This window comes from Loxodonta africana, chromosome 10, assembly GCF_030014295.1.
Source record: "Loxodonta africana isolate mLoxAfr1 chromosome 10, mLoxAfr1.hap2, whole genome shotgun sequence".
Taxonomy (NCBI): domain Eukaryota; kingdom Metazoa; phylum Chordata; class Mammalia; order Proboscidea; family Elephantidae; genus Loxodonta; species Loxodonta africana.
Genome location: NC_087351.1, coordinates 94,092,580 through 94,114,420, shown reverse-complemented (window position 1 = coordinate 94,114,420; position 21,841 = coordinate 94,092,580). Strand labels below are relative to the sequence as shown.

Genomic DNA, 21,841 nt, shown 5'->3' with positions numbered 1-21,841 from the left:
TATTCTTCTCTGTAAATGAACATCTCTCCTTGTTTCTCCACCCCCCTCCCTAAAAATCCGTTAATGTGAACTGGACAAGTTTCTTCCCCTTTGCTGGCTCACATAGAGATTATGTGTGTAGTACAATCTCAATCCACAAACATTATTGGGCGCCCACTGTTTTACAACCACTGCTCTGAGCCCTACGCCCTTTATATAAAAGGAAAGTATCACAGTGAACATAAAGTCAGAATCCCATGTTGGAGTGAGGCCGGGGGAACAAGAATTCCCGCGTCTCGGAGGCCCCACAGACCAGTCCCGGCGGGATTTGTGGATGGAACTTCGAGGCGGTCCCTCCTCCCCGCCATCCCTGTCTTACTCTCAGCGACGATCTCCGCCGCGCCCAGTGAGGGCAGAATCCCTATGTCAGCATCCGGGTCGGATCACAGCCCCCAGGGGTGGCGGGGACCAAGGTTGAAGGGCGGGAGGGGAGGGGAACAGGTCCCGGCGGCGCCCCGCCCATCCCACCGCCCCGGCTTTCCTGCCGCCCAATCAGGGCGCGGCTCGGGCTCTCGCTGCGGCCAATCAGGAGCGGCGGGAGCGGCGCCGGGAGCCGGCGGGCGCCGAGTGAGCTCCGTAGTCTGATCCCGCGGCGGCGCTGCGGCCGGGAGGGAGCGCGGGGAGAATAGCGCACGCGAGCGCGGAGCCCCAGGGCCACCGAGCCGGCCCCACCGCGGCGACCTTTTGGCCGACACGTGGGACCCTACAGGAGGTGTCGCAGGTAACCGCGCCCCGCAGCGGGCGGCGAGCGCGCGCCTCGGGAGGGGCCGGAGCCCACGGCTCCGCAGGTGAAGTGGGCGGGGGGCGGCTGGCTGCGAGGTCCTAGCGCCGCTGCTCTGCCTCGACCCCGGAGGGCATCGTGCGGCCCCGGCGCCCCACGCCTGCCTGGGCTAGAGCCGCGGTTCAGCGCGACATTTCCACAAGCCTGGAGCGCCCCGGAGTTGGGGAGGAGGGATGAGGGGGTCTGCCAGAGGCGGGGGGGAGGGGTCGAAACGCCTGCGACGCCCCCCTCAAGACACTTTTTGGCAATCGATGTGTTCCCCCGAGGTCCGGGGTGCCAGGATGTCTTCGTTGGCCCGAGTGGGAAAGCGACAACAGGTGTCCCTGGGGACGGTCGGTGTCTTTTCCCCTCTACCCATGAAATCCCGGCCTTGGCGCTCTGCCCTGCGTCAGGGGTGTCCGGAGACGGGACCCCAGCCCGGCCTCCCAGGCGCTCTGCCCGCTGGACAGCGCTCAGAGGCGGCTGGACCCGGGGCTTTGGATGGAGTGTCCTCCGAGCGTTGCCAGGCAATTTGCTGGACACCGGCTTCTCGCAGGGATGAAGAGAGTTGAAGATGAGACTCTGTGTGTGTGTGTGTGTGTAGTGTGTGCGTGTATGTTGGTGCAGCCCCTGCCGAAGGGAGCTGCCGGAGGGCTGTGAGTAAATCATTAACTGTGGTCTTGTGCAGCTACTGGTGTGTGCCTGCGTGCCTCTCCCTCTGCTTCTCCTCCTCCCACACACTCCCTGCGCAATGTTCTGTGTCCTATTCTCCACTCTTCTGCCAGGAAAAAACAGGGGCTACCCCTTTCTTTCAGACTCTACGTTGTAGAGGAAGTGCTTTCTCATACCAGGGAAGGGAAGAGTTTAAAAAGCGTTCTGTTTTACTGTTCTGTAACAATCAGATGAAAAAATAAAACAAGCAATAATATCTTTTTAGCTCTTCATAACCCTCCACCCCCTGCCTGCTTTAAAGTCAGTTGCATGACCCCTTCCCCCCATTCTGAGTGTGTGGATTTCTGTTGAAGCGATGGTGTTTCCCTTGGGATCTGTCTGTGGGTTAGGGTTGTGAGCTTCGACTTTGGAAAGCAAGTGGCCGGGATTCAAACCCCAGCCCTGCCTGCTCGCAGCTTTATAACCTTAGGCAGCTCTTTCATCCTCTCTGTGCCTCATTCTCCTTATTTGTAAGATGGTAGTAATTGCTTCTGCCTGATAGCATTGTTTTGCAGATTAAATGAGCCAGTGCCTGAAAAACACAGAATACAACGCTAAGTGCTCAATAAATGTTGGCTCTTGTTATGCACTATACAGCAAAGCTTTACTCTGGGTGAAGCTTCACTCCGTGCGCATAGTCTTTTAAAGAGTAAATCACATGTTTCTAAACTGGTCCAGTGACCATTTGGAGCCCGGAACAGCTTTCTGTGCTTGAAGGGAAAAAATGCCATTATTGTTACTGATAATGTTTAAAAGTAATACAGCCTTTGGGGAAAAAACTGCACCATTGGAATGGTGAGAGAGAGAAGTGGATTCCAACTAGTAACTGAGAAAAGCTTTGTAACCCTTGAAAAAATTGGTATGAATGTTTTATGAGAAGAGTATCTTAGTACTTTGTTGAGTACTGGTCTTTCATTAGCATGGCCACTTTGAGAGGGGGTGGATATTTGAAGGTTCTTATACTTTCTAAAAAACCAGAAACCAAACCCATGGCCATTGAGTCAATTCGGACTCATAGCAACCCCACAGGGCAGAGTAGAACTGCCCTGTAAGGTTTCCAAGGCTGTAATCTTTATGGAAGCAGACTGCCACATTTCTTCCGCTGAGGGGCTGATGGGTTAACACCACCGACCTTTTGGTTAGCAGCCCAGCGCTTAACTACTGTGCCACCAGGGCTTCTTCTTTATACTTTCTACTCCTCCCTTCAGCAAACAAATAAAAGCTTTTAGGAAATGAGAGAGAGAAAGAAAAACAAACAAAAAACCCAACCACAACAACAAAATGCTGGCAGCTCATAGAAACCTGAAATTGCAGTTGCCACCTCAGGCGTTTGTTCCCATGTTGAACACTGGGTGATCTGATTCACTTCTCTGCCACTGTCGCTTTCCTTTTTTCTAATCTGAAGTGTCAAATAAGCATCCCCACCCCATTCGTTTTCTTTTTGAACCCTAAAATGTCAACGTATATCACACTTGCTTGGAATTTTGAACCCTTTGTTACTTAACCTCTTACCGAACACGACCCCAAAGGGACCTTCCCAAAGGTCTGTCCTTTAGAGAAGTGTCAGCAAGAATCTGCTTGTCTTATACCATAATGCCCCCATAGCCAGAGACTTGGAGCAAGAGCAAAGATAAAATGCCCCAGTTCTCTTAGGGTCTCCAGTGCCTTTTCCAGGGGCCATAACATAAATACATCCACATAGGGAAAAAAATGATTGTTTTCTCAGGTAGTAGGAAGCCCACTTCCGGTTGCAAATCCTTCAAATCAAATTATGCTGTTGCCCAAGGTAAGTGATATGGCCAAGCGTGATGTCCAGAGTATGGGGAAGTATAAGCCCCCGCAGCCAGAGGTCGTGGCCAAATAGGAGGAAAAGTGCAGGAGTCAAGGCCAGAAAAGTGACCCAGAGGAGAATGAAGAAGAGCCCTAGGTTTGTGTGCCAGGGATCTGGGACCTTATCCCACAGGCAGGGAGCAGCCGCTGAAGGATCTTAGGCAAGGATCCAGAAGGGGGAGATTTTGAGGGCTGGTACACATCTCTCGTAGCAATGTGGAGAAAAGAATGAAATGGGTAAGGCAGAAGGCAAGAGAGGATGAGGGCCTGCACTAGAACAGTACTCTCAAGTCATGTAACTGGAAATTCCACTGTTAGAAATGGATTTGTTTGGCACACAAGCAGCTTGTCTTCTTCCCAAGCCCTCTCCTAAAATGCGTATATACTCTCTTTTCTTAAAGTCATTGTTCTATAATACTGTATAAAGCAATGGTTCTCAAACATTACCTGGAAGACTTGTGAAAACAGATTTCTGGCCCCACCCCCAGAATTTCTGAATCGGTAAGTCTGGGGTGGGGCCTGAGAATTAGCATTTCTGACCTGTTCTCAGGTGATCCTGATGCTGCTGGTCTGAGGACTGCACTTTGAGAACCAGTAAACTAAAGGGAGAAATCAAGATGTGGTTAAAAGCTCAATGGAAGGAGGAGAGAGCCTGGGAGGTCCCAGGGAAGCATTCTCCAAGTGGCAGTTTTGCTGAAGGCTGACCATGAGCAGTGGGGTCTCTGAGAGTGACTGGGACTCTAGATTTATATTTAATTGCAGATGTACTTCACATTAGTGAGGAAATAAAAAAGCTCGATTCAGAGAAGAAGCATACAAGTACAGCCTTGTCTCCTCCCTTTGTAGTTCTGCACAGACTTCCCATCCTGTCTTTGAGCACACGCCCTTTTGTCTGGCTCAGGACCTCTCACTCAAGCTTGTCAGTGTATTTCAGTCCCGAGCCATCACATTTCTTGTTGTTCCCGCTTCAGTTTCTTTTGGAGCTGGGTTTGCCCACTGGGTGGACATTTGGATGAATTTTAATATAGCCAGACCAAGAAATTGCTCATTTCACTTGAGGTCACCTTCATGAAAAAGCATCTGTGCCATGTGGTCATGCTAATTGTGATTGACCTCCTTCGAGATAAATAATCCCCTGAGAACCCAAAATCATCCAGGGTTTGGCTTATACTAATGGGTGGAACAAGTCATAGCAATTCCCTTAACTGTGACTCACCACCCCAGTAATGATAGAGCATGCTAAAAATGGACGTTAAGAAAAAAAATGTTGGTTTGGTACAACATAACACAAGATATAAAACACAGTGAAGGTTTATTTTCTTTTTACTTTATTTTTCTCAATCCTGGGTATGGCCAAAGTTTGAACCCTACAGGGGGTCTAGATAATCCATGGTATACCTGGCCAACAGACAGCATTTGAATGCATGAAATATTTGCAGGGTCATATTTTGAGTGCTGGCTAGCAGTTTAGAATATTTGTTTCAGAGGGATGAGTGTAAAATGATCCATTGGGGTATGGGTGGAAAATACTAGAATTTTTATGCATATTAAATTTGTTTAAAATAAGAAATATCAAGTGGACCCTCACTATAAGATGAAATGAGTGAGCTTTGAAAAGACTCTTCGCCTAATGAAGACTTGACAAACAAATGCCTACTGTTAGGGTGTGCTTTTTGAGAGAGGAGAATTTCCCCAGGATTCTGTGCACCTGCAGAGGTGGATAAGAAAGCTGGAAACCGTAACCTCTCTCCAGGAGGCCTGAGGCTAACTAAGGGTTGTCTGTCTCCCATTCCAGGTGCTTTTGGAAAGGCACCCATTTTCCTTTCTCCTGCAGACTTGGCCTCAGTGCTGCCTCCCCTTGGTCAATTCCATCGTCAACTTCAGCAGTTCCTTCAATCTCAGGTTTCTAGGAAACTTGGCCTCAATTTTCAAAGGATGCAGCAAGCAAAACCCTAGACTGAGAGTAAGAGCTTTTAACAGAAAGGACACTTAAACTTGCCGGGAGGGATTTGAAACCCTTAACACATTGACTGGGAAGTGTTACTATCCCCCTTGGATTGCGTTTAGCTAGGAATTTGGTATTTAAGAAATACAAGACTCAAATTGCTAGATGAATGCTGTCCTCTCTATATGTTCATATTGGATAAGTGCTATCATATTTATTTTATTTATATACATATATATATGTGTAGAGCCCTGGTGGTACAGTGGTTAAGAGCTTGGCTTTTCACCAAAAGGTCAGCAGTTGGAACCTACCAGTTGCTCCCTGGAAACCCTATGGGTCAGTTCTGCTTGGTCCTGTAGGGTTGCTATGAGTCAGAATTGACTTAATGGCAACGGGTATATAAATATATCTATATTATATATATATATATATATTTTTTTGCAATCTCAGGAGGTAGGTTTCTAAGGCTACTGCTGTCTTCCTGAAATGCCATAACTAAGAAACAATTGGCCAAAATAACATTGTCAAATAACGGACTAGCAGGATTGAAAATTCAAGGGCCCCGTGAATTTTTCGTTCATGTGTACTAAACCAGCTGGCCACATGCTAGCCTGGACCTGTGCCTTGTGGTGGCCTCACTAACTGGCCAGGGATGGTGAATGTTCTTTTTGAGATTTAGTTACAATGAGTGTGAAGCTACTTTGCAGACTGCGCGTGGCCCAGTAAGACCTCTGGAACGTGGCTTCATGCGAATGGCATTGAACATCTCTTGGGTACAAGGCTCTGAGAAAGGCGTTATGAGGAATTAAGGCAAGTGTAGTTAGTGCTCAGTCTCTTTGCTCACACAGCCTCTAAGATAATGTTTATGTGGAAATAAGTAATACTTAAACAACAGCAGTAGGCAAGTAATCAAAGGGGGTGCTGAATGCCGTGAATTCAGAGAAGGGGGTCTTTCTGAGGCTGTGCTGGGCTGGGTGGCTTGTGGAGTTGCAGTGATACTAGGTTGGAGGGAGAAGTAGGATTTAGGGAGTTGGGAGCACCAGTTTTCAGGGATGTAAGTCAACCCAACTCTGTGGCTGTGACAGTCAGCACAGGCCTGTTTCAGGGGTCAAGCAGGTGAGGGGAAGGAAGTCCGAGTCAGATGACTTAAAGTCTTCTTGACTGCCACTGGCCATCTAATCCCAGTGTCCTGACAGCTTGTATCACCTCCTGACCATGAAGCCATTCAGTGACTCATTAGTAGATGAATAACACTGGACTCTGATCTGACCTTAACATGTTCGCTTTATTATTAATAGGAAAGCATTTTGAAGCTAAGGATGTCAAACCCAGTGCCATTGAGTCGATTCCGACTCATAGCGACACTCTAGGACAGGATGTCAAACCTCTTTATAAATAAAATCTAATCCTATCATAAAATCTGTCAGATTGGCAGGCAGTGGGTCGCTCTCCATTTCCAACATGACCCAGAAAGGTCAAGTGACTTGTTTGAAGTCATGCAGCAATTCCCTGGCACCTCTGTGTTAACTGACCCCAAGTCTCCTGACATTTGGTGGTATCCAGCTTAAGTTGCCTCACAGATCTCTATAGGGATGGTGGCACTAAGAACACAGGGCCCCTGTCATCAGTAGAATTTCCCCAGCTAGTATTATACCACATGGAGGCCCTGAACTGTAACCCCAAAAATCCTCGTTAATTTTAATTTGGGGATGAGATAATTACATACACCCTTCTCTTTCAGGCTTTACCCTGGCTCTCATTAACAGAAGGTACCATTTTAGTACTGCGGGTCTGTGCAAACAAGCCATCTGAATGAAACGACATTCTCAGCATTTTTTGTGCCAATGCCAGCCAGCATAAAAGGATTATCGGTGGCTTTCAATCTGCCTGAACTTTGAAGTGAGACACCAGACCCTTACCAGCTTGATAGAATCACCACATTGGCTGCCTTTTGAAGTTAGCTAATTGCTTTAAAAAAAAAAAAAAAGTGAGATGCTTTAAATGAAAACAGGTTTCATTTCTCTATTTGCTTTAGAAACTTAGTATATTTGCCTGGCTTTCCTGACTTAAGCTTTTAAAAGAGAAGAATTATAACACTGTAGGTAAGTGGATAAAGCCACAGTGATCCGTAGATGGTGCATTTTATTCACTAATAGATTTTTTAAATGCTGTCTAGTGTGTGAACCCAAAGTTGCCAAAAATAGTTTTCATAAAATATGAAAATTCATAAAAGAAAAAAATTCATAACGTAGACAGTGTTTGTTTCCTGTATCACCTCTTGTCCTTACATTCCCTTCATTTTGGACTCTGAACAGTTGAAGGGTGTGAAAAATCATTATTAAGATTATCAAAATCATTAGCAAGAGCTATCATTTATGGGATTTTACTATGTACTGTGCTAAGCTATTTACAGCACATTATCTCATTTAATGTCCACTTTAACTCTGTAAAGTTGGGAATAGCGTTACCTCCATTCTACAGGTGAGACAAACAGAGGCCAGGGTGAAGTATTCACCTCTCTTAGTCTCTTAGCTCTAGAAGCTGTAGTCACTAGAAAACCGAAGGAAAGGTGCTCTAAAGAGGAGTTAACAGTGGCTGTCCTTCTATGCTGGCCATGCCCACAAGGATCCTAGTAGAAGGACAGCTGTCCTTGTCCTTGGCTGTTATGCTGTTGGCATGGCAACTGGACCACACTCTCTTCTTTCCCTCTCTCTCCCTCCTTAATGCTTTCTTACTAAAGCAACATCATTGGAGAGTGGGACCTGTGTGAATAAATACAGCCTGTCTGTAAGTCACTCACCCATCAGCCTGTCGGCACAGGCGGACCATGCATCTGCAGCAGCTTGGCCTTCTGTTTGTCGACAACACCTCCAGCTGGCAACGCCTCTAGCTGCACCGTCCATTGCACTCTTGAGGCCCTGGAGCTCACGTGCTTGGAAGTTGGTTGGTTTTAAAGTTCCTGGCCCCTGAGTAGGCCTTGGGGAGGCAGTTCCAGGGAATCAGAAGTTTGCTTTCATGTATCAGACTCTGACTTGGCTGGTCAGAGCACAGTGCTTATGGGTCCAGGGGCTTTGATCCCCCATCATTTGGTTACCTCTTTCCCGTGGCGAGGGCAGAGCGTGCCCCCTGGCCTGCCTGGGTACTTCACAGAAGTGGGTCCAGTCATAATAAAGCTAGATGAGAGTGTAGGTTAATTTTTGCATATGTGTCACTAAAACCAAAACCCATTGCCATCTAATCGATTCCAACCCATGGCGACCTCATAGGACAGAGTAGAACTACCCCATAGGGTTTCCAAGGAGCGGTTGGTGAATTTGAACTGCCAACCTTTTGGTTAGCAGCCCAGCTCTTAACGATTGTGCCACCAGGGCTCCTATGTGTCATTACTTAAAGGAAAAAAAAAACAAACCCTACTTAGAGGTATGCATCATGAATGGAACATGGCAAAACGGTTAAGGGTGTGGTATCTGGATCCAGACTGTGGCCTCGGAGAAGTTATTTAATCACCTGGTGCCTCAGTTTCCTTATCTGTATAAAAAACCCAAAATCAAACCCATTGCTGTTGAGTTGATTCCAACTCGTATCTATACAAAAAAAAAATAAAAAGGATAATAATAATCCTACATCACAGAGTTGTTATGTTATTTGTAAAACACTTTCAGGCCAATGTCTGGGAAATAGGAAGTGCTACATAAAAAAGCTACATAAGTGTTTATCAAATAGCACATAAAAAATAAGGTGGTAGGTGAACACTGTCATCTGCAGATTAGACATTGCTATGAAAGCAGAAGGAGCTTGTCTAACTGCTTCAGTAGCGGTACTTAAGATGAAATTGAAATTTAATGAAGTGTACTAGGAGCACATAGGAGAAACATGTTTGTATGCTGCCTTTTTGTAAAATGAGTGAGAGAAAGGGTGTAAGAGAAAGAGGGAAGTCAAGGGTGACTTGATCATTTTGGCTAGGACTCCTAGGAAGGTAGAGCTGCCGTCAGCTTGGGCGGAGTAGACTTCTGGTGGAGTCCTTTTGTGGGAGGAAGAGTAGTCATTCCATTCTGAATACATAAGTTTTGCCAGGCCTGGTAGAGATGCTACACCTGTGGAGGCAGGTGAGAAGTCAGGGCTGGAAACAGCTATGTGGGGGTCACCAGCTTATAGATGAGATGTTAGTGCTGTGAGGAAATGAATGTGGACCAAGAAGGGAGGGGACCCTAGGGGGACTGACCCTGCAGGCATCCCAGCTCCAGTGGAAAAGTCAAGCTAGCACTAATTTCCAAGATATTTGCTTGCCTTTGTTCATTTCTTCACTTTACCAGTGTAAAATGAAGGGTGGACCTGTCCAATGGGATTTTCTTTGACTAGTTTATCATTTGAGCTCTACCAAGTCCCTCCTTTTGGTTCAAGTCTTGTACTAGTCCTAGAAGTATAATGCCATGGTTAAGTGCATGGACTAGGGTCAGGTACCGCTTGACCTCTTAATAGCTTTGTGCTTTTGGGCAAATTACTTAACCCCTGAGACTCAGTTTCTTAATCTATGAGGTGGAAACCAGTGATAAAAATGCCCATCTTGTAGAGTTGAGTGCTCAGTAAATGCAGCTGCATTAATGTTAGGAAGCTCTTCATCTCTTCCTCACTGTAAATCTCACTGTCGATGCCAGTGTGTTGGCAGTGAGGAGTGGGGACGGCTCACACATTTTAAAAGCCTTTTGGATTTTCTGCGAACCAAAACCACGTTGTAATTTAACTCATACTGCTACTGTTTTCCTTCTTTCCATTAAAAAGAGGGAGGTCAGGGAGATACTGCAATAAATTCCACACACATATGTCAGCCACTTATGTTTCCTCTGCAGTTGAAGCACTCCTTTCAGTCTGGCCCGTGTTTGTGGCAATTGCTACACAAATCATAGATGCAGTAGCATTCAGAGGCCTGAAAACGGAGACACAGAAAATATTGATATCTCTGCAATGACAGTGTTTAAGTGTTATATGCACTAACATCATGCTAGAGTCCCTGGGTGTCACAGAAGGTTAAGCGCTTGACTACTAGCCAAAAGATTGGTGGTTCAAATCCTCTTAGAAGAAAAGATTGGTGATTTGTTTCCATAAGGCCATACGTAACCTTGAAAACCTTATGGAGCAGTTCTACTCTGCACACACGAGCTCACCATGAGCCGGAGCTGACTTGACCACATCTAACAACCACCAGATACACAATTTAAATCCACTGGGCGCTTCTTGGAAACTCTATGGGGCAGTTCTGCCTTGTCCTATAGGGCCGCAATGAGTCAGAATCGACTGGATGGCAATGGGTTTGGTTTTTTTGGTTTAATGACTACCACCACCACCACCCCGTACTTGCTGTTGACCTCTTGTGAGCCAATTAAGAAGGTACTTTCCCATTTCTAATGAACTGATTGATCTAAGTTTTGCATCCAAGTTTTATACTTGGATGGAAAAATGCATCTAAGACACTTTATTTCACACAGCAAATAATATTATTCTGAACATATTTTTTTTTAAAAGTCTCACTCTCAAAGCTAAATAAAATTCAGAGATTCAGAGAATCAAATCCTGAAGTCCTCAATTCTCGAATTAGTGTGTCTGCTGTGTTTGCGTTTATGCTTTATATGTTTTGAATTTATGGCTTTTTCTGTTTTGCAAGAGTTACTATCAGTGAGACGTCTCCTGAAAGCAATACTGCTATCAGTGGTGGCGTGGCCACTAATATATGTGACAGCGGGGTTCGTTTCTAAATCACTACTAGCATTTTTGAGGAGAAACCTCCGATGAAGGTGGAGACTGAAGAAGAAAACATTAGACATGCCAAAGCAGAAAATTTAATAGGAGTGAGCTTCCAATGATTAAGTTTTCCTTTTTGGTCTTTTCAGATTGAGGAAGTAAAGAGAATAGGCATAAACTGTGGGAAATTTCCATCAACTTGGAAAAAAGAATAGAATGAGTAATTCCTAGCCACCCAAAGAAAGAGCCCAGGGAGTTACAAGGTCAAAGGATCTTGTCCCATTTGTCAGTGGTGACAGCCTCGTCTCCCCCTCAAAGGACTGCTTCACCTTTAAACAATAGAAGTGTCCTTGGGAAGCTGAAAAGGTATATGCAAACGGGATTTTTATATATCCAATCATTTTAGAAATACACCATGGGTTAAACTTTTCTCTGTTTTCTAAAATTTTCTGTAGTGAGAGTATACTCCTTTTATAATAAAAAAATATCAGTTAGAAAAATAAATTTAAAAGTAGGAAATGTGCTAGGAGTGTGGGGTAGGAAGAGTCCCTGGATAGTGCAAACCGCTAACGGGTTAACATCCTTGATCACTAACCAAAGGGTTGGAAGGTCAAGTGCATGCAGCGGTACCTTGGAAGAAAGGGCTGGTGATCTACTTCTGAAAAATAAGCCATTGAAAACTCCATGGAGCACAGGTCTAGTCTGACACACATGGGGACACCATGAGTTTGGGTCGACTTGACGGCAACTATTTTTTTGTGGGGCGGGTGCATTGTCACCATATAAAGGTGCTCTGTTGTAAGAAATTGTATAAAGTGAGAATTCTTTTGTTTTACAAGTTGTAATCCTTCCTAATGCATCTGCTGTCTAAATTTACAATTTATAAAAGAAAAAAAAAGTGTGGGGTGTCAGTAGTACATCTTACCTATCCAAATCCAAGACCCTGCACTACCAAAGCAAAGCCAGTCCTCAGTGGTCATTTGACTCCCACTGGGCCAAGCTCACCCAGTGTGTCCTGGCTTCTGACTGCTGTCCCTGGGAGTTGGAGACACTTATGTTCCCCTGCCTTCAGTCAGCAGATGTAGACTTGGGAGCTTTCTTGCCCTGGCAGGGGCCTGGGTAAATAAAGTCTTGTACCCAGCCCAGGGCCCCAGCTGCAGCTGCAGCCAATGAGGCCAACTGTGGCGGCCTGAGTTTTAGTATTTGGCTGGGTTATTTTGGTTTTATGCCTGTGTATCTGCTTTGTTGGGGGAAGAGGGAGGGAAGGAATTCTTAGAAAAGGGAAGGAGGTATCCTCTGCATTACTGAAAACGGAAATAAAGAATTATCAGTTCAGGGTCAGTAGAAGCCACAGTGCCTGGCTTCCTTCTGCTGTGCTCCCCTGGAATGACTTTGTTTTGTTTTGAAAGGCCTGAAAGCAACTAGAGATAAATTGTTCTGGGTGAAGCTTTGAACAGGGAGTTCAGAAATCCTTGGGACATTCATGGTGGACTTTGGGAAAAGTGTCTGTGAAGCTCCTAAACTTATAAATAATGTTGCATCTGTGTGTTTTTTTTCTGGAGATGAGGGTGTGTGGCTTAAGTTATATCTCAAAGTAATCCAGAGGTCCATAATTTCAACAAAGTTTAAGAACCGGTTCTAAGGCGAGGCCTTCAAGTTTGAGTTGTACATCTTGGTCTTGGTTCTAACTAGAGAATTATTCCTGATGGATGACATGTGGATGTAGAAGTGTCAGTATGACCTTGGCGCACCCGCAGAAGTCCACGCTGCAGAAAAGTGAAGGAAATTTTACTTCTGCAAGTGAAAATCTACAGCCCCTGCATTTCTGTTTTAATGCCTCCTCTTCTCCCCCATCTCCACTGGTATTGAGCCTGCGCAGAGGTCCCTTATCTCTGTATTATTTGAAGAGTTCACCATTTGGGGTGAATACAGACATCTCTTTTACCTGGTCCTCCTGTGAGTTCTGGAGCCCCCCTGTGGGTTCTGGAGCCCTGATGGCACACTGTTTAAGAACTTGGTTGCTAACCAAAAGGTTGGCAGTTCGAATCCACCAGCCACTCCTTGGAAACCCTGTGGGACAGTTCTACTTTGTCCTGTAGGTTCGCTATGAGTTGAAATCGACTCAAAGGCAATGGGTGGGCTTATGGGTTCTAAGAGAACCAGGTTGATTTTTCCTTGTAATGGAAGATTGACTTTAACTTAGGCCTTCATGATGGTGACAAGAGAAGACGTTTATAGTAGACTACCAAGTGGCTATTCTGTGGCTGACCTTCCCCAGGGTCCCAAACTTGATTGTTATTTCTCCTCATATTATACATTCTGAGTAACTTAGTCCAAACCCACAGCTTCCAGTGACCTCTCAGTCTGTATTATCAGCCTCCATCTCTCATCTTCCAAACTCTGGACCTCTTTAACAGGTCCTGCAGCCATCTCAGTGTGGTTGTCCCATAGACCAGTCAAACTCACTGTGTCCGAACTCATCATATCCCTACCACCCCTCAACCATTCTTCCTTCTGAAGTCGTTATCTTGCTGAATGGCACAAAAATCTGTTCACTTTTCCAAGTGTCTTTTTCATTTACTTCCTCAGTTTGTATGAGCCCCAAAGAGACTTCATTCCAGTGTCCTATTGATCTTACATCCTAAATGGCTCATAAAAGGATTCCTACTCTATCCCTCATCTTATATCTGATTACTATAATTATTAGCTGGTTTTCCCACTCCCCAGTCCGTCTTTCTTATTGCTCCAGAATGGTGTTTCTGAAATACAAACTGAGTCCTGTTACTTCCTCCACTTAAATAGTTTAATTGATCTCTGTTGCCTTAGTGACAAAACTCAACCTTCTTGGCATGGCTTACAAGGCCCTGACCGACCTAACTCCTTCTAACCCTTTTAGCCTCCTGTCTCACTACCCTCCTTCTGGCTCACTGCTTCAGTCAAACTGAATTACCTCCTGCTGAGGAAACACAACATGCTTTCATTCATCTCCTAGTCTTTGCACGAGCGTATTAATGTTTTATTGCAGCTGTTTTGAGTGAGGGCCTTACAAAATAAACTATTACACTTAAAACTTATGTCACACACAGAAGAGACATCCCTACTCCATCTCTGTGCATCACCCTACCCCTACCTGGTCCTGTCTCTGACACTAACCCTAAATCTCATGTCACCCCTGAACTCGCCTCATTTGTGGGCCTCATCCTCCCTCACACTGTGCTGTACTCTTACTCCTCCTCTGCACTTCTATCCCATCTCTGATCCATGCTCCAGAGGAGGGTCAGAGGTGGGTGATGTTCAGGAATGGAATTATGTTCAGTAGGGGGAATTCTGGGGATGGATGTAAAAATCAGGTATATTTGTTGCACAGACTTTTTGGTAACCAACAGTGGTTTTGCGTGGTAACACAACTGTTTAAACATTGCCAGGTAAAATGGCACCGTTTAATCAACTGTATCAGAATGTCCTGCTTTGTTCTTATAGACGTCATAGTTCCAGCTTGGGATGTCCTTTCTCTCCACCTGTGACCTCTACCGTCAACTAATTTCTGTCCATCTTTCAAGCCCCTGTCCAGGGGCCACCTTTCCTCAGTTATTCTTTACTGATCAAGATTGGTCTAGATGCCACCCTCTGTGCTCTCATGACATTGGGGGATTCTCCTGGGTAGTGTTGATCACACTCTATTGTGATTGTTTATCTGCCTGTCTCCCTCTCCAAGGCAGGGGCTGGGTCTTCACCTTCTCTGTCGCTATAATCTCACATATGCCTAACGATAAGCTCAATAAATGCTTATTGAATGAATAAATAAATGAATAAATGAGTGATGTTCTGTGACAGTCAATATTCTAATAACCTGCAGAAGCTCAGTGAGCATGAATAACTCAGAGTCCAAAAAGACCTATTAAATCAGCTCTTCAATTTCTGGCTTATGTGGGATTACATACCAGTATTGATCCTTTTCTAAGTTTAAATGTCATGTATTGGCTATCCCTGAGGCACCACCTCAGATCCTCTTAGCCTACCTGTTTCTGGGCTGCTGTAGTGACAGCTCTACTGGGCTGTACCATTCTGCCATCTGAGGCCACTGCTGGTGTTCCTCCACCACTTCTACATTTAGATATGGGAGCTGGCTTCCCTTCTGCTCCTGAAGGGGCCAGATAAGGTACCTCAAAAGTGTAAGAAAGTTGTGCCCCCATGGAGTGAACTGTGGCAAGTGGGGAACAAGAAGTGGTAGGGAGATGACAGATATGTTCCCTCTTCTGGTATCACCCCTCTCTGATGGATGCTTTTAAGACTCAGTAGTTCCTTACGGACTCTTTGGAGATGTCACATATGACTGGGCAACAAGCTACATTTCTTGTGAATCATGGCCAGCTCAGTCCCACTCCATCTTATATTTGCTTTCCCTCTCTGCATCACTTGTCTTCTTCTGTCACTCTTGTTCCCCTGGGATTGCTATAAATCACTAGCATAAAAGCTTGGCCACTGGTTCTGGTTTCTAAGGAACTTGGCCTTTCACCCTGCTGCCACTTCCCTAGAGGAACATGGGTCCATGAGTATAGAAGAGGGGAGGAATGTCCCAGCTGTGGCTGTCTCCAGTGTGTAGATCTGACGGGGTGTAGTTGGAGTCTTGGCATCGACCATGTAGGTCCTGTGCTGCTTTCTCCTTGGCAGAGTGGCACTAAACTCGTTGCCGTCAAGTCAATTCCATCTCATAGTGACCCTACAGGACAGGGTAGAACTGCTCCGTAGTGTTCCCAAGGAGCGTCTGGTGGATTTGAACTGCCAACCTTTTGGTTAGCAGCCATAACTTTTAACCACTGTACCACCAGGGTTTCCTGAGTGGCACTGGCCAACTTCATTTAGTGACACTGGGCAGACAAGCTCATTAGTAGAAAAAGATCTATCACACAGGATCTACTAACTGGTCCCTTTGCAGGCTGTTCATCCAGGCCATGATGTCTTATTAAAAAAAAAAAAAATTCTAATTAAAAAAATTATACATACACATATATGGAGCCTTGGTGGCTCAGTGGTTAAACTTTCGACTGCTAACCAGAAGGTCAGCAGCTCAAATCCATCAGCCGCTCTTTGGAAACCCTATGGAACAGTTCTGCTCTCTTCTATAGAGTTGCTGTGAGTCAGAATTGACTCTACGGCAATGGGTTTGTTTTTTTTTGTTTGTTTACACGTATGTACATATGTGCACAGACGCACACACACACGTCTGTAACTTTAAATGTCAGTGATGCAAAGGAATATTAAGTTGTTGTTGGTAGTTGCCATCAAGTCAGTTCTGACTCATGGTGACCTTATGTATAACAGAATGAAATTTTGCCGATCCAGCGCCATCTTCATGATTGTTGGTATGTTGAGTCCGTATTATACAGCCACAAAAATTAATCCTTACAAGGATATGTTATAGCAACTGGGTTTAAATCCAAATTCCACACTTTACTCCTTATGTGACCTTGAGAGAGTTAGCTAATCAAGCCTCAGTTTCCTCACCTGGAATACAGACATTAGTAATAGCACCTTATATTGTGGAGGTGTCGTAGGTTAGATGAGGTAATACATGTAAAGCAGTCAGCCTGGCACCTGACAGAATAAACATTCCAAAAGTGTTTCTGTAGCTATTATTATTCTTGTTTTAAAGTATAATTTTAGTTGAGATTGTATAGTCCTTAGAGGTTTTGTTGGACTTTAAAGAGATACTTTCTTAGTTTGGAAATTTTTTGTAGGAAATGAAAATTTCATGCCTAATTTTAATTTTCCCAGAATAGGTGGGAAGACATGATGCAAAATTTCTGTGAAAGTATCATTTACTGGCTGGGCATTTCATTTTCTCACTGCCGTAGGAGAGCTGGTGAGAACCCCGTGTGATTTGAAGCTACTTACATCTATTTCCCATCATCCAGGTATTTTCAAGGTCTTTGTAAATAAGTTAATATCAATCCCAAATTACAAGTGTGGAAACAAACGTGGAAAGACTTTGCCATTGTGCTATGGTCATTCAGAGAATTTGTAGCAGAGAGGATCCCAGGAAATAGCCTCTTGCCCTTCACCTGACGTTGAGTTTCAGTTTGTACCAGGTAAATAGAAAAGTGTGTCCTGCATAGAAGCGTGCAATCAGAGTGAACAGTGTGTATACTGGTAATTTTTTGCCTCTTTTACAAAGCTATATTAAGAGCCATTAAACTTTAAAACTGTTGTCATGGTTTATTATTAACTCCTTACAATTGGACTTCCAGTCCAGCTGCTCTACTTTATTCCCCAAATGCTTGTTGCTTTCCTTCTGTGTAGCCTGTGATACGTGTGGGATACTGCAACAAAGGACGTGGTCCACCCTTAAGGAGCTAACACTCTAGTGAACTTTCTCAAGAGGCACCAGTGACCATCCATGGTTTATCTCTCTCTATAGCATTTGACCATATGGAAACCTCTCATTGAAAAAATTCGCTTGGCTTTTATGACCTCAGAGGCCTCTGGTTTTTCTCTATTTTCTGCCTCGCAGCTCTTTCACTTTGTTGTTGTGTTGTGTGCTGCTGGGTTGATTCGAGCTTGTAGAGACCCCATGTCACAGAGTAGAACTGCCCCATGGGGTTTTCTTCGCTGTAATCTTTACCAAAACAGATTGCCAGATCTTTCTCTCACAGAGCCACTGGGTGGATTTGAACCGTCAGCCTTTTGGTTAGCACCCAAGCACTTAACCCTTGTGCCACCAGGGCTGCTTCTGTTGCTTTGGGGTCCTTCTTTATTCCTCCCCATGCCTCCTCCTCTTCTGTGTGTAGGCATGCATTATCTTCTTTATCTTTTTACTTCCTCTGTTGATAACCTGGAGTTGCTAGGTGGTACAAATGATTAATGTGCTTGACCCCTAACCTACAGGTTGGAGGTTTAAGTTCACTCAGAGGTGCCTTGGAAGAAAAGCCTGGGGATCTACTTCCAAAAAACTAGCCATTAAAAACCCTATGGATTAAAGTTCTACCCTGACACACACGGGGTCACCATGAGTCAGAATCAACCTGACAGCAACTGATTGTTGATAACCTAGTTGTTTTCTTGGCTTCGTATATCATCTTCCTGGATGACTCTACAATCTAACTTTTTAACCTGAATTTTTCTGTATGCCTCAGGTCTGCATTTTCTACATCTACCTTTTTGTTTCACAGTCCTTGAGCCTCAACATATCCCACTCCCACACCCAACCAACTCCATGCTTTAACCTGCCACTCCTAATTTCCCTAGGATATTTTCTGTGAACTTCTCTGCCCTCAGTTCGGCTACTAATGGCAGTGGTAGTCTTCTAATCACCCAAGTTTAATTGGTATTTCCTATCACTGTTGTTTCTTTTATTCATTCTCGAATGAAGGGCAAGCCCAAGGTTTCCCATAGCTATAGACATTTTCTCTGGCTTTCATCTTCTTTCCCAAACAATCAAGGTTTTCTCATGAACATTCAGCATTACCCTGCTTCTTCTAGAGTGTGGACGCTGGTGTGTGAGTGCATGCAGTGTAGCAGGGCTGCTGGGTGGTACAGTTCCGGGGGCAGCATTCAGGTAAGGGGACTCTATTCACATTGCTTTCTGTGTGAATGGTGCCTCCTGGAGCTGTGTAACATACCGGTTTTATGAGTGTTAGGATGTGAGGGATAGACTGTTGGTGAGGGCTTCTGGAAGGAAGGGATACCAAAGACTTGAGTGGCAGTGAAAGAGTTGAGTGGAGTTGGCAGATGACCCTGTGAATGGGGCCTCCACATTGTACAGTGTGGTGCTCCTGCCCCTGGTACCTTCTCTCGTCCTTTGTTCCAAATCAAGCAGTGCCACACATTCAGCTGGCCAGACCATTTCCTGCCTCAGCCTGAAAGTCACACCACTACTTCTTTTTGTCCCCAAATTTCTACGGTCTCTCCCTTTCTTCTACTTTCACTTCCTGAATATCATGACCACAGGAACTAAACTCAGCAAGTTCTTGCCCTCTTCCTTTATCAGGCTGACTCCTACTCATCCTTTGTCAGTAGAAATAACAGTGCTAAGAGATAACATTTATTGAGCAGTTATTATTGTTTGTGCTAAAAGTTTTATAATCAGCATCTTTTTTCATCCGTATAGGAATCTCCGAAATAGATACTATTAGATGAAACTCAGGCTTACGGAGTTTAAGAGACTTTCTCATGATCATAGTTAGTAAGTGGGAAGAATCAGCCTAATTCCCAGAACTGGTGCTCCGGATCGGTATGCTATGCCTTGTCCCAAGACCCAGGTTAGATGTAGTCTCTTCCAGGAAGCCCCTGTATGCTCCCAAACCTCACCCTTGTGACCTTTGGTCGTCCTCCGTAGTAACCTACGTATTTCTCTGTTATTCAAGTTCAGGACCTCTCAGAAGTGGTGGAGAGGAACCTATGTACATTCCTTCCTTTTTTTTTTTTTCTTTTGAGATTCCCTATGTATTCAAAACTGAAGAAGTGCCAAGACAAGATTAGAAAAAAAAAACATGGTATTTTTCATGCATTTGCGCTTGGCCTTGCTGGATTCTGTATTATTCATTTTGCTATCCCCAACATCTAGCATAGGGCCAGGGCTTGGCATGTTGTAGGCTCTTAGTCGTTGTTGGTTGGTTAAATGCCTGAGTCAATGAATAGTTGAAATAGAGAGAGAGGAGGAGAAGGAGGGAGAGAGGAAAAGAAAAAAAATCCAAGAACCAAGCAGTTATATGTATATACCACATTCGGTTTATCCATTCATCTGTTGCTGAACATTTGGGTTGTTTCCACCTTTGACTATTGTGAATAATGCTGAAGTCAACACTGGTGTACAAATATCTGTTTGAGTTCCTGCTTTCACTTCTTTTGGGTGTATACCTAGGAATGGAATCGCTGTGTCATATGGCAATTCCAAAGAAGAATCGATGCCTTTCAATTACGGTGTTGGCAAAGGATATCGACTATACCATGGACTTCCAGAAGAATGAGCTGGAACAAATCTGTCTTTCAAGAAGTACAGTCAAAATACTCATTAGAAGAGAGGATGGTGAGACTTCGTCTCATGTATTTTGGACATGTTATCAGGAGGGACCAGTCCCTGGAGAAGGACATCATGCTTGGTAGAGTAGAGGGTTAGCGAAAAAGAGGAAGACCCTCAGTGAGATAATTGACACAGTGGCTGCAACAATGAGCTCAATCATAATAACAGTTGTGAAGATAACACAGAACTGGGCAGTGTTTTGTTCTGTTGTACATAGGGTCGCTATGAGTTGGAACTGACTTGATAGCACCTAACAACCGTAACAACATGACATTTCTATCTTCAACTTTTAGAGGAATCACCCAACTATTTTCCACAGTGGCTACACCATTTTACATTCCCCCCAGCAGTGGGTAAGGGTTAGAATTTTTTTCCCCTCATAACAAGAAATATAGAGATGAATGATCATTAATACTGATTCAGTGACTTAGTGTGATTCTCTTAGCCTGTCCTTCACGGCTGCAGTGTGGTCACTGTAGCTGGAGCCATCACAACCATGTTCAAGACAGGAAAAAAGAGAAACTAAGAAAGATTAGGCCTGTATGAGTTGCATCTGCCCCCTTTATTGGGAAAGCAAAACAAAATTAAAAATAAAACACTTTCTCAGAACTGTGTTTCTCACCATCCCTCCATTTATATCTCATTGGTCAGAAGTTAGTCAAATGGTCCTCTCTAGGTACCTGGGTAGGTACTGGGAAAGCAGGGAATAGGATTGTTGTGATTGGCCGAAACCTATGATGATCCATCCTCTGGTACTGGATGGTGAGAGGAAACAGCGAACACTATCAGCTGTACATATTTTCTGAAAAGCAGAGTATGATGTAGTGGAAAGAGTAAAGAATTTAGAGTCAGGAAAGTTAGGATCTTATCCCAACTCTTCCACTGGTTAGCTGTGTGGACTAGCACTAGCTACACAACCTCTCTGAGCCAGTTTCTTTATCAAATGAGGGGATATCTGCCTTACTTATCTCAGGGTTATTGTGAAAATGGGCTGAGACGATCTAAGAAGTTCTTTGCATCCTGGGAGCATATAATAATTGTAATTTTGGGTAATTATCTGGTATAAAAATAAGGCTATTTCATTTATTTGAAGAAATGTATGTATTTGTATTTTAACATCTCTGAATATGGCCTCTAAGCTTCAATGAAATGTAGTAGTAATATTCTGCAAAGTTTCTTGGAAAGCCATAGGGTTATGCCCAGGGAATATGGCCACCATTGGAACCCAGGAGACTCCTGTAGAATCTCCAGAAACTGACAGTCTCATGTTGGAGCATCCAAAGCAGTAGACTCATAGATCTAAAATACGGATGAAAAAAAATTATCCACACAGAGCACCTACCATTATACAGGCAAAATATCAGCATCCCCGTTCTGAAAATATGAAACTGAGTGAGGTAAGCCGGTATGAGTTTACCAAGATGAAGTAAACCAGGACCTTCTAAGAGTTCATGGTCATGGAATGCATTCTGCAAACCTTAAAGCTTGATGTCCTACGGGGCCATTCACCAAATGTGACACACTGTTCAGGTGCCTGGGGATGCATTCAGGGTCACTGCCTCAGGAGTGCACCAAAGATCAGAGGCAATGTCTAACCCATTTTTCAAACCAGGTGTTCCTTAGATCCTTGACTCTGAATGTGGGGCCATGGAGTTGTTGGGTAGCTCAGCCATCAGGATTGATTATTTTGAAGAAAAACCACACAATAGAATATCTTACAATTATAACCTTGGGCTACTAATCAAAATGTTGGCAGTTTGAGTCCACCCAGAGGCACCTTGGAAGAAAGGCCCAGCAGTCT

At 44.4% G+C, this 21,841-nt stretch overlaps 1 protein-coding gene across 4 annotated transcripts in view; it reads left to right on the top strand.

The window, feature by feature from the left end:
• Nucleotides 1-641: 641 nt before the first annotated feature.
• STON2 (stonin 2) overlaps nucleotides 642-21,841 on the top strand; it is a 155,675-nt gene continuing 134,475 nt past the window's right edge. For all 4 annotated transcript variants that reach the window (XM_064292835.1, XM_064292833.1, XM_064292834.1 and 1 more), the window contains exon 1: nucleotides 642-760. The gene's annotated coding sequence lies outside the window, so the exon portion shown is untranslated. The remainder of the gene's footprint in view (nucleotides 761-21,841) is intronic.